The following is a 16922-nucleotide window of genomic DNA, read 5'->3' as shown; positions in this document are numbered from 1 at the left end:
TCTCTGTTTGAACTACTCCCCTCCTCCAGTGTCATGGGACGTGCCCTACGTAACATAAGTGAAGGGGCTTAGCTGTGCTCCAAAGAACTGCATCTATAAACATTAAAATGTGAAATCTTATGGAAATTTCACATGTCACAGAATATTATTATAATTTTTTCCCAAGCATTACAAAATGTAAGACTGCCCTGGCCGGTGTGGCTCAGTTGGTGGGAGCATCATCCTGTAAACCGAAAGGTCACGCGTTCCAGTCCCGGTCAGGGCTTGCACGGGAGGTGACTGGTCGGTGTATCTTTCTCACATCAATGTTTCCCTCTCCCTATCTCTCTCTCTCCCTCAAAGCAATTAAAGTTTGTCCTCAGGTGAGGATAAAAATAAAAAATGTAAAGCCATTCTTAGCTCACAGGCTGTACAAAACAGTCAGTGGGCCGGATTTGGCCTGCAGGCCGTAGTCCGCCCACCCCTGACCAGGCCTAATAAAACGGCTGGCATTTCCTTTCATGGATTTTGCTTCAAAGAAAAACCTACTCGGTGGGTCCATGATATCCTAATGCAGTGTCTGAATATTAAGTCACAAGCCCCACTAACTTTAACAAGGCTATAAACCAATAACCCAAGGACAATAAAAGTCTCCTACAAGAAAAACAATGCTTGTGATGTATTTATGCACACACAAGGGTAAGTAAACAATGCCTACAATTTACTTGTGCATAAGTTAAAAAATGGAAAAGGCAATCAGTTCTTTGGATGCATCGCCTGTATTTTGTCGGCAAAAGCACGCTGCCTGTCCCCACTGGCACACGGATGAGCTGTGTGTGCACTTCGCTTCTCCGTGCTGTGCACAGAGAAGTCCAGCTGCAGACCACGCCGTGGAGGGCCACCACGCCCCTGGATTGCACACAGACACGGAGGGAAGACAGAATGTGTGGTGGGTGAAGAAGGTAAGAGCAAATGAGAGCGGGCAGGAGAAACCTGCCCGAAAACAGGCCGAGTCTCACCGCCGGAGAAATCAGGCTGCAAATGATTTTGTTATAAAGCAGTCAGATGCCCCAGGAAATGCCATGTGAGCCCTAATCCCTTCCTTCCTTGCCTTCCCCCACCTTCTCAAGCATCCGTGAATGGAGCTAGGGCGTTGTGCTTGCCTTTCCACTGCCACCTACAGACAGTTTTACGGTCTACTTCATATCAAATTCCTCACGGGCCAGAAATTCTTCCTCTAATGCTACTTAAAAGGCCATATCCCAGACACATAACAATTAATAATTAAACGTGTTTCCCTAGACTCAAAGAAAACGCCAAGGCTTTCTTATAAAGCCATTCCAAGAATCAGACCTGTTCTTCCACATCTTAAAAAAAAACATGTTTGGGACCCACCCATGTCCTGCTGTCACGACTAGATGAGGAATCTGCCCGACTGAAGGGTAAGCGGCCAGTCCTCAAGGCTGGACGTCACAGTAATGCCGTCTGACTCGGGGGGGAGCGGGGACTCTCCTCCAGGAAGCACATGGTCGGGACACAGATGTGTGGACACAGTTTGCCTCATAGATAACCTGCCGGCTCCCTTCAGAATCACCTCTCTTTTTTACCTGCTGTCTGCTGAAGAAAGCAAGCGAGACCTCTTTAGAAAGGAAAAGGCGAGGAACTGGGATCTGGCAAGGAACCCTGGCCAGGATGTCCCCAACTGTACCCGATACTCCTTCCCTACCCAACAACCAGTCCAGGGTCAAAGAACTGGGCATTTTCTTTCATCTTTACCCCACCACATGTGGTGGCATTGAACCTCTAGAGGGATAAGAGCCACCCTCCCTGTCAAGTGCATCTCCAGTGTCAGACCAAATGACCTCGGTCAGGGGCATGAACTCCATCACCTCCCAGCCCCACAGTGGGCTCAGCTCTCTCCCCAGCCCCAGGTTGGATTCCTACTCGACCCTACTCTCTGCCCTGGCAGAGCCTCCCCACCTGTCACAGGAAGCAGGGAGGCACAAGGTACTCTCATTTTTTTCACAGAATCAGAGGCATTTAAAGTTGGAAAGAGCTGTAGAGATAATACTTTCTCTAAAGAACTGGTCCTAATCCTGGGGGCCCCGTCAACACGGTCACCTCTCACTTTTGCAGGGTCCCAGATGCATCTCTCTGGAATACCTGGAGCTCCGTGGCCACATCCACTCCAATCCCCATCATACAGACAAAGAAACAGGTCTGAGAGGTGACGTGACTCCTCCCCACACCCCGACGCCACACAACTAGCAAGTGACGAAGGCTGTGGCAGAATCAGGCCCCAGTGCACACCTCTCGTCGGCCCCACTGCCCTCACTTTACACACAGCCCCGGGAGCTGCAGGCCCGTGCAGGCTGCCTGTTACACAATGAGGACGGAAGTCCTGTGGAGACTGTTCCACCACCGAAACGACTGGAAATGCAACGGGCACAGGTCTTGCCGAGTGAGAATAAAAATACTGTATTGAGGAATAACAGCTCCCAGAGCACGGCTGGGCTGCTCCAGGAGTTGAGGGTTCAGAATTCACGGACATGCAAACCTGCAGTCAGCCAGCAGGAGTTCCCAAGACAGCTGAGGAACCGGAACCCTCCCCAAAGGAAGAGGATAGTAAAAGGTTAAAACTTGGCCCATCCTCATGGCCAAGGGCAAGGAAAAAATAAACCACGACATCCTGTTAGAAGGGGATTCACAGAGAAGACAGCCTCCTGGGACTAGAAAGAAAAAAAAAAAGATACAAGACAGAATAGACGGAGGCGTTGGTACTTAGACTGTACCAACTCTGCACGGTGAAGCAACTGCGTGTCTTCAGGACGACCTTGAAAATAAACATCTGACACCAAAACAAACAGAGAGGAGTGGACGTTAAATCGCTCGCAGTTGTCCAGACTGTGTGTGAAGCCTTCCAATCTAGTCAAACTTGACAGCAGGCTGCAGGGACAGAAGGGTACGGCCTTACTCAAGACCTGCACCGTTGGCATGGATGGCAGCCATGGAGAGGCCCCTCCTTTCTCGTGCTCCCTCATGGGGCAGTTCCTGGTGGAACTGCCACTCTGTTTCTCCAAAGCTATTAACACAGGTCAGGTTGCCCAAAGAAGGGGAAGACCCCAGTCTTAATTTAGACTTGCCCATAAAGCATATGCATTATAAGAACAGATTTTATTTCTATTTTCCTGTTTATGCCACCAGCCAGGGCTCTCCTAGCAGCATTCTGGGACCTTTACCCAGCCTTCTTCCTATGGCCTCTGGCTTCTGTTCTTTATTCATCCTGTCTCTGCCAGCTCTCGATTTTTCAAGAATCAGTCAAGAATCATCACTGCATTCTGAGGTCTGAAGTACAGAGAGGAAGAGGTGGCCTCTCCCCAGTAAATGGCAAAATCGCTGGGTCTTCATGAGGCAGGGGTGAGCTCCTCACAGGAGCTCCCGTGCTTGGTTAGAGCTGCCCTCCCCCAGTGCCCTCCCCACCGCCCTGTCCTTGCCATGGTTTTAGCTAACACAAAGACAGTGAGAAAAGAAAGTGTCAGGGAAAGAGGGAGAAAGGGAAAAGGATGATGACCACAGGGTGGTAGGATTAAGAAAAGGGTGAGGGGCCTTTATTTTAAAGTCATGTTTTAAAAAATATGTAGTTTATGTATAGCAAAAATTCGCTCTTCCTAGTGTTCAATTCTATGAGTTTTGACAAGCACGCAGTCTCATAACCACCACCACTACCGAGACAGAGAATGGACACCTCACCCCCCACACTCCTGCTGAGGGGCTTGGGGGAGGAAACCAAGGTGTATTAGAAGTCGGAAGGACGGAAGCCCTGGGAAAGGAGAAAACAACTGCACCAAAGAGGAAAGGAAGGGTTAGCTGAGGGAGTGAGACCCTGGAGGTGGCGAGGAGGCGGACGGCTACTCAAAAGGGGTTTTTAAGTGAAAATGAACATTTTCCTGCTTCCTGTGCGTGGAAGGAAGGATGAGTGTACTTGGGGTCTATGATGCATGCTGGGAGTGGACTCCTAGCTGTCTTACCAGCAAAACCCTTCTCTGCTCAGCAAGATGTGAAACTCCCTATACCGAGTCTTCTGTGTTGGAGGTATCATTTCCCACTGCAGTGACTGCCTGCAGGAACCTCATCACAGTGCAGTGCAGGCACAGGGCAGGATTTCTTTGGGCTGTGTACCCAAATTCTGCCGTGCAATCCCGCAGCTATTTTAGAACTAACAAACTTCAGAACTCTCCAAAGGTAAGTGCATCTGCATCTTTTCCTGTACCATCCAGTAGAAAAACTTGGCAATGACAATGGCTTCAATCCTCCTCAATTCATGTGACAGCCGTAAATGACTCACTGACAAAGAGCTAGACGGTTTCCACAGACAAGTCTTCTGGGCATGATTTGGTGAAGTCCCTTCCTAATGCCTGTGATGTCACTTCCGTCTCTCCTCATCTTCGCAGCCCCACAACCGCCAGCCGGTTTGGGTGCAGGAGGCAGAAGGGTGTTAAACTGTAATTCTAAAACTGTGGGTGTCAGGAGTGAGTATCAAGTCGTGGGTTGCAACCAGCCTGTGTAACAATGAAATAGAATGGAAAACAGCAGAGGGCTAAGTGCGATCTCATGAAACTTTTGTTTCCTTGAAATATGTGTCTACAGTGGACTGCAACGTAAAATATGTTTCTGCTGTGGATCACAGCCAAGGTCACGTGGGGGAAATTTGGGTGCAGAAGTGTGTGGATCCTCTACTAACAGTGGGAACCTGGGCACGTTACTACTGAATGTCCCTGTGGCTTAGTTAGATCCATAGTCTGTAAAATGGGGAAAATAACAGTATCTATTACACAAGGTTGTTGAGGGGGTTAAAGAGAAAATTCATGGAAAGCATTATGGACTGTGCCTGATTAATAGTCAATGCTTATTATTATAATTTCTCTTCCTCCCTAGGTCTGTAGCCTAGATTTCTGTTTCCTGCCCAGACCTTTCTTCTGAGCCCAGAACTGTGAACTCAACAGCCTGCTTGACCTCTCCACGTGGTTGTCCCACAGTGTCTGCAGCTCAGCATATCCCACCACCTTCTCCCTCCAGTCCTCACCCTCCCACCACCACTTCCGGCCCCCAGGTGCGCAGACCCTCTGCTGCTCCTCCTGAAGTCACTCCTCCACGAGAGGTGCCAGGACTTCACACTACGATCTGACTTGCAAATCGGCCTTCACAGAGGTCACGAGGGTGGGCCTTAACGCAATATCACCAGCATCCTTAATAAAAGGGGAGATTTGGGCGCAGAGACATGCCTAGAAGGGAATGCACAGGAGAAACCCAGAGAGAAGCCAAGGAATGCCTGAGGCGAGGAGGGAGGCACAGAACAGAGTCTCCGGCACAGCCCTCGGAAGGAACGAGCCCTGCCCACACACCTTACAGCTCCTGATATCAGTCCCTGTCTCTCTGCCTGCCCCATCCTCCCTATTGAACTTTAATTCCCACACCTTCCCCACCTAGACCTCCTCCAGATAGGTCTCCCTGCTAATCCGCATCTGGAAGACGGCTCTCCAACTTTTCTTGGGATGTTCCCGACAGCCTGTTATGTCCAATCCACTTCTCTCTTCCATCAAAACTTGCACATTCTTTAAGCACTACCTGTAGTCCCTCTTCCTTAGTGATACTGCCCCTGCTTTTTGGCCTGTGGTCACCTCTCTCTCCTCTAAACCGTCTTTGTGCTTATCATTTGTGTCATGTAAGAGGACACTTGATTATATCTTATTCACATAGTTTCCTCATGGGTTAAATTTTATTTTTACTTTTTTCCTAGATGTTTCCTGTGTGGTTTGTTGCCTCAGTCACTGACCATAGGACTCCGAGAAGCTGTGGGAATGTGCAGGCGCAGACTCAGGGCCTGGCTTCCTCTCCAGCGTTGTGGAAAGGGACTGTGCCTCACAGGGCTGAGCCCTGTGCTCCCCTACACCACCTGGACAGAGCCCAGGGAGAGTGACCTCCCGGGGTATCCATGCTTGTTAGAGTTAAATTTTAATGATGAGTCTCTATTGCAAATTACTTTCCCAGACACCTTCCTAGATTTGTTTTCTCAATAAAACATGGAGCTCTAAATGAAATCTAGAGCTTCCCATAATTCTTGCATGACTTTATCATTTGTCATACAATTGAGTATTATTGAGCATTTTGGTTTAGAGAGAAGGATGCCCTAAGGATGAGTTCTAACTCTTGGGTTACTGGGCAAGTCACGGGTCTTCTCTAAACCTCACTTTCCTCGCCTCTCACATGTTACCTCTCAGAGCCATTATAAAGATACGATGGAATAATTTATGGAAGTGATTTTTTTAAAGGTAAAGATTTGCTCAAATGTGAGATTAAATCATGATTGTCGTCTCAGTGCCAAGTTAGCTCAGCTCAAAGTTACCTGCTATGCTGATGAAATGATGGGCTCGAACCAGTGAGCTGGTTCATCCAGATTCATGCCACAGGGGCCAATAAATCTCATGACTAATAAAGGGTGAGAGGAGGAATGGGGAAAACTGCACGGCACATCCTGAGGGGTCAGCAAGGTTCTCTCATAAATAAAAGATGGACAGCATACAGTCACCTCAATCTACCTTAAGGCAGGCAGTATCCCAGGTTCTCGGGAGAAATAACTGACAGTCCCCGACACAATCAGCTCCGGTGCAAAAAATCCACAAGGCTTTACCTAAGTCAAGAGCTTAATGTTTTATTTTGGGTTTTCTTCTGTAATGGAATTCTACTGGTTTTAAGACTGAAAGCTAACCAAGAATTGATAAACCATGCCTGCAATACAAAAGGCAAGTCAACCTCTGTCACTTAGAATCTCAATATGGCTCACCCCTTGAGCATACTGAATTAAGAAAGGGCCAAACCCTCACTCCCATTTCCAATGAGGATGAGCTTCAGTAGTACACGGAGTCAATAATCACATCCCCAAACCATCAAATTTTCTCTGCAAAACCAGCCATATAAATTCAGACTTTAAAAAAAATTAAATATTTTTACTTTAAAGGGTTCAGTTAGTCCTGGCTGGTGTGGCTCAGTGGATTGAACACTGGCCTGTGAACCAAAAGGTCACCAGTTCAATTCTGGGTTAGGGCACATACCTGGGTTGCAGGCCAGGTCCCCAGGTGGAGGCTTGTGAGAGGTAACCAGTCAATATATCTCACTCTTAAATGTTTTTCTCCCTCTCTTCCCATCTCTCTAAAAATAAATAAATAAAATCTTTTTTTTAAATGAGGGAGTTAAATTCACTTTTTTTCTTTCACTTCACCTTCAGTGTTTGTTTCACAAACTTTATATACCCTAGCCAAGGATTTCAAGTGAATCAAGTGAATGTTTTTTAAGCTGCAGATGCCAAAGGCAGCATGCATATCGAGTGTAATTATTGTAGCAGTCAGTATGCATAAAATTTAGAAAGATAGGCCCTGAATTTCCAGGAACAGAAAAACAAAGGAAAGACACAAGCAGGAGTCCTGGGCTTCTTCACCTGGAATGAGCCGGTCCCTCTGGTCTGCAGGTGAACTCCAGTTTCCCTTGACCGCCACCTGCAGATACCAGCTGAAGGGAAGGGCTGAATAATGAAGACAGAAGACCAAACTACTCAGAGAGAGAGAGACCCGGCAGCACTTCAGTGAATGCCTTTATCCAAAGGACCGGATGAGGAGGCAATAGTTTAGGGAAAAAAATCTAGGAAAAGAAATCTATTGAGCGCTATCTAGATTCAGTTTTAGCATGGAGCATCCTGTATGCAATAAGCCCAACATGCCAAGAATATTTTGTACCGCATTATAAATACAAACCAGCTCCCATCCAGATGGAATTCAGCATTTCATCACCCCACAAATCTGTCTTCCTCTCATTATAGAAACTGCTTTAACTATTCAAAGCAAATTCTTAATTACTTCCATTCTTGATATTGTAAAGACTCTTTAGAAAGTAGTATGAATTTGATCTGTAAGAGATGCTTATTAAAGATTCAGGAACGAAACAAACAAACAAAAAAGATTCCGTAACTTTGCTTAACAATGTATGTGGATAAGTAAAATCCTTGTAGAGGAAATCCCTGAGAAATCCAGTATGCTTTCTTTTAATGCAATTGTGTTACAAATGAATAAAACACACCTTCTTCTGTGGGATCTATAGCTGAAGTGGAGCTATTAGAGCAAATCTCACGAGAAAAAGGAGCACTTTGCACAGGCCCCCCAAACCCTTCACCCCCACATCTTTCCTTTCCAAGCTCCTAGATCTTTTCATGTTGTCTTGGCGGATGTTTTGGCAGCTTGAGTGTGGCTCAGACTTCAGGTATTAATTCCTTTGTACTTCAAGTTTCTCACCTGAGACATTCGGGGAGGAAGGGGATGAAGGACCCTCAAAGTGTAATTACTACTTAATGTCCGAAAATAGGGGGAAAAGGCAAAAATGTTGCAGTCGGCTTCTGCTCATCCTTCCTCTCATCGATGGCTCCCTGTCACATCACTCCTTTGTACAACATGACCATGTGGCGTCCACGTGACCTGGGGCAAAGGAGAGCCTCTATCATTCAAGGCTCGTGTTGTACAGTGGGTGGCGCGACGCAGGGATGAGGCACTGCTTCTCTAAAACGCAAATGGCTTTGTGAAAAAAGAATTCTTTTTACTAGTAGTAGGAGTCTGGAGACCACATTCTCTAACTAGTTGTTACATTTTTGTTTGATCAGTGACTTCATATTGGCTCAGATTTAGAAGAGAAAGACATCGAGTCCTGGCCATTTGTTTTCTGCAGCAATGGAGAAGCAAACACTCAGCCCGTCTGAGTAACTTTTTATCCACTCTGCTTGGGTGACTTCCGATGGGCCATGCTAAATAAGGGGGTATCCACGATATGAGCCTGCATTTCATGAGAGGTTCACTTTTATAATCTCCTCCTTCCACTAATATGGCAATCATTTTGCCTTTTAAATAAGCAGAATCCAGTGCGTAGGGTTAGTAGAAGCAGCCCTGGGCATATGCTGAACAATACACAGAAGCCAGCCGTCTCAAATCTGCAAGGAGACAGAGACGGTTTTCTCACCAACACCATGGAGGTCACTACCCACTGAGGTAGCCTGTGTGCTGCTAAGGCTAACTGTACAGTTAATCTTGAATTACAAAAAAAAAGTGGGAGTGTCAGAACTGACCCCACACTTCCCTTCTTTTGAGTATCCTGCAAGTTCCTGCCCTTTCCCTCCCCCTCCTTTGCTTCTGGTTCACTATTTTAATTCCCAGCAGAATCATAACGAAGGCAGGTTTCCCAGCAAATAAGATAGATGGGCCCCCTTCCATTTTACCAGTTGAAGAGATACAGGCACAGCTAAGAAGATACAAATCCCATTCAATGTGGCTGACGCCTTTTTTATCCCTGGGCAAAAGACAAGAAAACTTAACCTGTTTGGAGATTTTATACTATAGCGTTGATACCACTGTTGAATGTGCAACACTAATTTAAATAAATTGCATGTAGTCAGCAAAAGAGTCAGTCCTTTGTTTAGTCTAAGGGGCTATTTTCATGATTAAGGAGACCTGATCTCATCCTCTTAATGAAGGCAAAGCTCAAGGATGTCTATCATTTACCCTCCAGTCAGTTTGATGCTGGCCCACTTAAGTGTTGAGCGGCATTATAGGAATAAAGCCAAATACCAAATAGGAGTCTTGGGTTTAGGTAGAAGTGTAACTTTGCCCAGGTCATGTCGAAAGAGCCAAGAACACACCTTCCGTTACCAAAAGAAGCAAAGCTCAGGTCAGAGGACCATCTTGATTTCCATGGGAAGTGGGTGTAGCTGGACGAGGGCAGAGGGTCCTACCACAGCCCTTGACAGTGAACAGGTGGAAGAAGGATGCTCACTAATGCCTGAAGGTACCGCCCAGGCTTGAAAATCCTTTCAAGGCTTATGTTCTGCCTGTTACACTGTTGTACCTTTCAGTCATAAAGCAGGGGACTTGACACATAATATTTGTTCAATAAATCCTGTGGGCTGGCAGACTCAGCTGGATATGCATATTTCCTTTCTTCTACCTGATTGGACAGAGTTAAACACAACTGTGTCTCTACCTAATCTTTCACATGTTGGGTCTTATGCCAAATCTCTCTTTTCAGCAGTCTTACATTGAGAGACTTCATTTTGTTTGCTTCCCGGTCCTTAAAACCATCATCTCTGAAGATCAGCAATGGGAGTCCCAGAGTTCTAGTCCTGATCCTAATGGCGAATAAGCAGGTCAGCAAGACTGGACACCTGTCTGGTGTTTTGGTTGAAAGCAATGGCTACATTGAAACTAAAAAAGACATCCTTCACCAGCAGGCATTCTGAAACCTGGAATACATTTACAATAAGGAGATGGTGATTTAAAAGGCTAATCACCTCCCAGAACTGCAGTTGCCTCCAGCATACTTCTACAAATTGCGCTGGTTCCAAAAGCCTGCACTCTTAGCTTGATTCATCTCAAGCAGTTAAGGCAGAAGTGCATCTGTAGCCACAGCTTGTCTCTGAGCACCTTTAAACTGTCATAAATTCATAAAGATGCTGACAGGCACTGGTTTTGTTGGACTCAAGGACACATCCTCATCTCCCTGGCCAGCCCCTCTGCCTAAATAATTTCATCTAGATATCCAGGATAGTACAAAAAAGAAGAATGTACTGAAAATTCCAGGGTGAAGATACATCTGTTCAAGGATTAAGATGAGAATCAAAGGCTGGATGTGCAAAAATAATAGAAAGGAACCAGCATTAGTAGACAAAATATTTGCCAACAGAAGCTCAGTTGCTGAGATTGAATTTCTATGAAACTCTAAAAATATATGTAAAAAAGTTGAGTGGCCAGTACACAGTGGCTCAGTGCCCTTGGGTTTACTCCCCCGCTTCACTTCCCCTTTACCTATTCATCTCGGAGGTTCTACTTGACAATTCTTCTAATTCTGACCAAATATTATCCCTATCAAAGACCACTCGCTTCCGGGGAAAGTAATAAACTAAACTCACAGATGTCCTGCAGGGACGCTTTCAGACCTGCCAACTGGTAAGTCAGACTTAAGATCAAACACATAAGAGCCTATGAGACAATGGTGGTGTTACAGTGTGATAGTAATTCAGCCTTGACTCCAGACTTTTAAGATAATCTCAGAAAGGCTTCTCAAACAGACGCCCTGGAATATATTTTCACGTGAAACCCAAACGGAAAACCGTCATTGTTCAGATCTGCATCGTTAGCAGCAGCACCAAAAGCGTCTTCCCAACACATGCCAACATAAACCTTTCGAACCTGTACACATCAAGCTAAAACTGCCTTTTGGGAATCTGTAATCCAAGATGGAATCGGTGTAAACCAGGCGGTGGAGTGGCGAGAGAAGAGGAAAGTTCTGAAAAATGTTTGCTCCCCAGATGTCAGGATTTCCAGGTGGCATTATCTTTCCTTTTTATTTTAAGATTTTATTTATTTTTAGAGAGAGGGGGAGGGGGGGAGAAAGATAGGGAGAGAAACATCAATGTGTGGTTGCTTTTCACACGTCCCCCCACCAGGGACCTGGCCGGCAACCCAGGCATGTGCCCCAACAGGGAATCGAACCTGCGACCCTCACAAGCCTGTGCTCAAACCACTGAGCCACACCAGCCAGGGCTCCAGGTGTCATTTTCAAAGGTTCCTAGCACATTGCTGCATTCCCCAACTGGGTTATCTCCAGTAAACAGGCACATTTGAACCAGGCAGCATTTGAAGTGGTGGTGAGTTACTGCTGGGCAGAAAAGGCCAAGTAAACAGATCACTCATGAGCCCCAAAGTAAATATCCAATTTCTTTCTAAGTTAGTGGACAAAAATTCAAAGGACAGAATTCAACCCAAGGGCAGACCAAAGATAAGGTTAGAGTGTATGTTATTAATTTTCAAGGAGACTCCCTGACCCATTTTTACTCACATCTTATGAAAAGATCCTTCCACTTGTGTTTCAATATGAAGCAGAAATAATAGGCTGACCAATCAGGAAACCATGCCAGTCAACATTCAAATGATGATGCAAGAAAAATAATTCAAGATGTAGGCGCCATGTTTAATTTTAAAAGATACAATGGACTTTCCAATGGAGGATTTAATAAACAAAGATTTTTCCAGGAAAACAAGGGCAGGGCTTGGAAAAAAGTTTCTGAGACTAGATAAGGGGGACACTGTCACCTAAACAAACCTTGACACTGACAGGTAATACCCTGGATTCCACAACCCCAGATAAAGCCATGGCCATGTACCTACATGGGATCGTATAGAAAAAAGTAGAAAGAACAGGGAGGCTACAGGGTAAAAAAATGTGCAATTATGAGGGTGAGGAAGGAGATTGGCTGTTAACCTTTCTGCACCCACTCCAGAATTATCTCACCATGAAGATATTTCATGAAAGTAGGTGGCCTAACCTGACTCCACCAAATCTGTATGTACCCTGAGGGAGGAGGGAAGTGGAGATTTTTGTTTTCACGTTTTTTAATTGACCCTTAATGGCTAGGTGTACCTACATTTGAAGAGGAAGGAAATGTAACGTAATGTGCGCCATAAAGAAGTCGATGAAATGCTTGGCGTCTTTGGTCGAGGTCGTGGTAGTTGAAGTGTTTTGAATCCTTCCTGCTCTTTTGTTTCCTACAGCTGAAGGGCAGGTACTAGGTCTGCCAAGGGTGAAGTCAAGTGGAAATCTGAGACTAGAGGTCAAGTGCAACTGGGAAGCCAAACTTGACACAATACCTCCTCCTAAGCCCTGGAAAAGAAACCCCGACAGGCAAGTTGTCATGCAACGATACCTGCAACTATATTCTTAAAACACTGATGGAAGAGCTGATCTCCGTTTTTAGAAGGAAACAGGCTACAAAACGTTTACTGAAGAAAAGGCATTGGTGTGCATAGTGACACAACCACCACCCAACCTAACCCACCCTAAGGGCTAACCTAATCTTTGGATGCCTGGAATTCTAAGTGCTTTAAAATTAGCTATCTAAAACCAGTTGGATCTAAAGCTGTCTCTGTTTCACAAAGGAAGGCTGATGATGTCTTGGGGGAGGGAAGGGTTAAAGAAGGAACCGGTGGCTCGCTGGGGTCGGACTACAGAGGGGGGAACAAAGTGCCCATTCAGAAAACGCTTGGAATCAGGCAGGCATGCCAGGCAACAAACCTTCCTCCCCACCCCCAGCCTTGTACCTGATTTGTTAGCAGCATAAAGTTTCCAACACGGGGCATGCATTTTTCAGAACACATCAATCCAAAAGCGCCCTGAAAAGCCTTAAAAAATCGATATCCCCCTCCTCACATAAGCCAGAACTGTTGTATGAACTCGGGCGGAGGGTAAGGGTCGAGGCTAATAGGACGGAAATCTACTTGAGTAGTTTTAGGGAAATGGCCAAAATTTAAGAGAAGGGGTGTGAAGGATAGAGTGGAGAAAGAAACCCAGTTTTTTAAAATTAGTAAAGCTACCACTTTAAGACTGCCGAATATCTTTTCCTTTTTGTTCCTCGGTGCAAAATGACATTTAAAGCTTTACTTCCGAAGCTTTGCGCACGCACTATTTAAGGAATGGCAAATGGTTCCCAAGCCCCGGGAGACCTCCGCTGGCCCAGCCTGGGAGCGAGGCGACGTCGGGGTCGCGCAGTTCCACAGCCCCCGCGGACAGCGCCTGCAGCCGCTGCGGGCCGCCCCCGCGGGGCTCGGGACGGGCTTCCACCCGGAGCTGGGATCAGGAAGTGGACGGCTCGCCCGCTTCCCGCACACCTCACCCCCTCCCCAGACCTCGCCCCAGGGGAGGTTCCAGGTGGGCAGGACCAGGCCTCCGAGTGGCAGCCGCCAGCTCCGCAAGCACCACCGCAGAATCCCTGACTTACTGAGAGACCCGCGCGGGGGCGATCGGGGACCCTGCCTCCGGCCCGCTGTGCCCCCTGCCGGGGCTGGGTGTGCCCGCTCACGGCCGGGCACAGGACCGAGGCGCTGGCGCCGCTCCTCCCTGCCGCCGTGATCCTGCCGTCCCGCCGTCTCTGAAGGTGACACTGCTTTATCCCCAGCCGTTCCTGAGCGCTAAACTGGAGTAGTGACACCAGACCAGCGGAGGAAAAGCTGCCTCCTGGCTGGAGGTCGCAGGGCCTTATCGCCGAGTCCTGGGTTCCGAAAGGCCCTCGGGCTCCTCATTCCCATTCTGCGCTCAGGCCCGAGCAGCGGCATCTGTTTCCCATATGCGGAGCGGCAGAGGCAAATCCTGGATTACGTGTTGCCCGGCTCTATTTCGCAGCATTCCCGACCCGCCGGCAGCTAATCCCCCACCAAGCAGGAAAACAACATGCAAACCGGTGCCCAGTCCCAGAAGGATTTCCCAGCGCGATGACTAAAGGCTCCAGAGGCCAGCCTCCGGGAAGGGCCAATCGCAGCCCTAGGGAGCAGGAAAAAAGGGGCTTGGCTCACCGTGCAGGTCTGCTCCTCACGTGTCCTGCTGGCCGGGCCTGTAAACACACCGCAGACTCTTCCCCTCAGGGGAAGTGACTGGAGTTGGAAGGAGCCTAGAGAGCTGAAATGAGCCAGCCTTCATTACAGGACGGTGCATTATTAAAAGCAATCACAACTCCCGGATGTGAGAGAGGACAAAATCTCTGCTATACCTTCATGCTCACAAATGAGTCAACCACAACACAATCGTCACTGAAAATGATGAGATATTACTATCTCTCAGGGTCTTGTTTTTTACTCTAAAACAGGTTGGGGTGAGGAGCCTTCCTTCCTTCCTGCCTGCCTGCCTGCCTTCCACATTGATAGAGTGTCTCCTATGTGCCAGGCACTAGACTGAGCCTGAAGTCTTGACTCTGAAGTGCCTTACTTTTGGGGGAGGGTGGTAAGAAGGGGGACCAACTATTGTAGTGCATTGTGAAATTGCTGTGATGGAGTCTATGCCCAGAGGGTTATGAGAACACAGAAGCAAATTTAAGCCTATCCTTCCCAGGAGAGGCTGCATTTGTTTTGAAGCCTGAGCAGGCATCAGGCAGGATGAGGAGAGAGAAGTGGGCGGAGGTGGGGGGGTGAGGGGGGCAGATCTGAACCTCTGCATGGCTGCAGAGAGCAAGTGCTAGGAGCAAAGGTGAGAGGTGAGCTTATGGAGGGCAGCAAGGAGTCAGACCACAAAGGTCTTACCTGCTAAGCTCTGGGATTTGACCTTTGTTTGGAAGCTATGGGGACCCTCTGAAGGATTTTAAGCTGATGAGTGACTTGATTAGATTGTGTTGCAAAAAAATTACTGTGGAAGGCAAGTGGAAGGAAGACAGCCTGGCCTGGGATGGACGGGAAAGGCTCCAAAGATGTGGGAGAAGTAGAACCTTTAGTGACAAGCCACAGAGTAGAGTTGTAGCTAACACCCAGGTGCCGACATGGGGCAACACGATGGATGGAGGGTACCACTTGCCAAGAGAGAAAAAAGGAGGAAGAGCAGGTAGGACCAGAGATGTGATGACCTGAGTTTAGACAAGTTGAACCTGTGGTTTTTGTGGGTTATCCGAGTGCACATGTGCCAGCAGCCGGACAGCCACTTGGATCTGTTAGGTAGTTTGGGCGTTATGGGCTAGCTATACGATTAGGTGGTGGTCCACTTATACGTAGGAAGCCAAATATAGGAGTAGAGAAAAATTCACTTAGTTTGCTAGAGCTGTCCTAAAAAGTGCCATAAGTGAAGCAGCTTAAAAAACAGAAATTTATTTGCTCATGGTTCTGGAGGCTGGAAATCCAAGTTCAATATGTCAACAGGAACTTTCTCCCTCTGACTACTGCTGGGACGAACTCTATTCCAGAACACTCTCCTAGCTTCTGGCAGCTCCTTGGCTTGTGGCAACATAACCCCAATGCCCTCATGGCCTTCTCTCTGTGTGTCTGTGTTCAAATGTCCCCTTTCTATAAGGACCCCAGTCATATTGGGTTAGGGGCCCACCCTACTCTAGTATGATCTCATTTTAACTAGTCACATCGGACTTATTTCCATCTTCTCTTTGGAAATTACCCTATATCCATGTGAGGTAGTGGGGCTTCGGACTCCAACATATGTATTTGAAGGGGGAGGGACACGATTCAACCCATAACATTTACACCATGTGGACTCGGTTACTAAGAGCAGGATTAACTATGGAAATGAGAATACTAGCTTTCAGTGGGAAGGGAGCTCTAGATGGGAACAGAGAGAAAACTGGTTAGAAAGGAACACAAATGGTGAAGAGGAATGTTTAAGAAAGGAGTGGTTAACTTTGCCATCAGTTCAAAAAGTCAGGCGAGATAAAGCTAGGAATCGCCCATTGCCTTTGGCGATGTAACAGTCACCAGACCACGTGGTCAGGCTGGTAGATGAATTTCAAAGGGCTTGCTCAGCTTGAACATTTCATTTACACCACTGTCCAGGAGGGTCCATCAAGAGAGATGTGGTACAGTGGACATTTGTTTGGGTCTTGCCTCCCAGGCCACCACCTGCTTTCTTGGCCTGCCCTGCAGTTTGAAACTCTGACCTAGGCCTCTGGCATCGGGTGGAGAGACACTTGATTCAGTTTGCCTAGAACAAGATGAGAAAGCAGACTGCAGAGAAGTCACTTCCTGTGAGGAAGCAGAACCTGGTGGAGTGACGTAACCCTCAGGGCTCACAGGGGCAAAGGTCCCAGCAGCTGTCCAAAGGTGTGTTCCTGGTGCCTGTGTCTGCAGGAGCAGTATCAGGGCCCAACCTGCACCCATCTGGTGGTATAATTTAGGCATTGTTCTCAGCCGAGTGGCCTCCAAGCCTGATTCTCTGGATTTCTTAGAGATTCTCTGAGCCTCTTACTACTCTTTATTTTTTTTTTAAAGTAACAACCTTATTGAGATAGAATTCACATACTACAAAATCTGTTCATTGAAAGGGTACAATTCAGCAAGCAAAACAGAACCAGAGACATGGAAATAAGAACAAATCGA

The 16922-nt window shown here is 47.1% G+C and overlaps 1 protein-coding gene and 1 non-coding gene across 4 annotated transcripts in view; both read right to left on the bottom strand.

Annotated features, from left to right (window-relative positions):
• The window catches only part of TRIM2 (tripartite motif containing 2), a 79030-nt gene extending 64899 nt beyond the window's left edge, over positions 1-14131 (bottom strand). The window contains exon 1 of one of the 3 annotated variants that reach the window (XM_036031917.1): positions 13841-14131. The gene's annotated coding sequence lies outside the window, so the exon portion shown is untranslated. The remainder of the gene's footprint in view (positions 1-13840) is intronic. The other 2 variants (XM_036031919.1, XM_036031916.1) reach the window with 2 other exon arrangements.
• Positions 5775-5978, bottom strand: LOC114504379. The gene has a single exon (XR_003685155.1). It is a non-coding gene; the product is annotated as a small nucleolar RNA SNORA73 family (small nucleolar RNA).
• Positions 14132-16922: the final 2791 nt, after the last annotated feature.

Source organism: Phyllostomus discolor, chromosome 8 (assembly GCF_004126475.2).
Source record: "Phyllostomus discolor isolate MPI-MPIP mPhyDis1 chromosome 8, mPhyDis1.pri.v3, whole genome shotgun sequence".
Classification (NCBI taxonomy): Eukaryota; Metazoa; Chordata; class Mammalia; order Chiroptera; family Phyllostomidae; genus Phyllostomus; species Phyllostomus discolor.
This window is presented reverse-complemented; position numbering and strand designations above follow the sequence as displayed.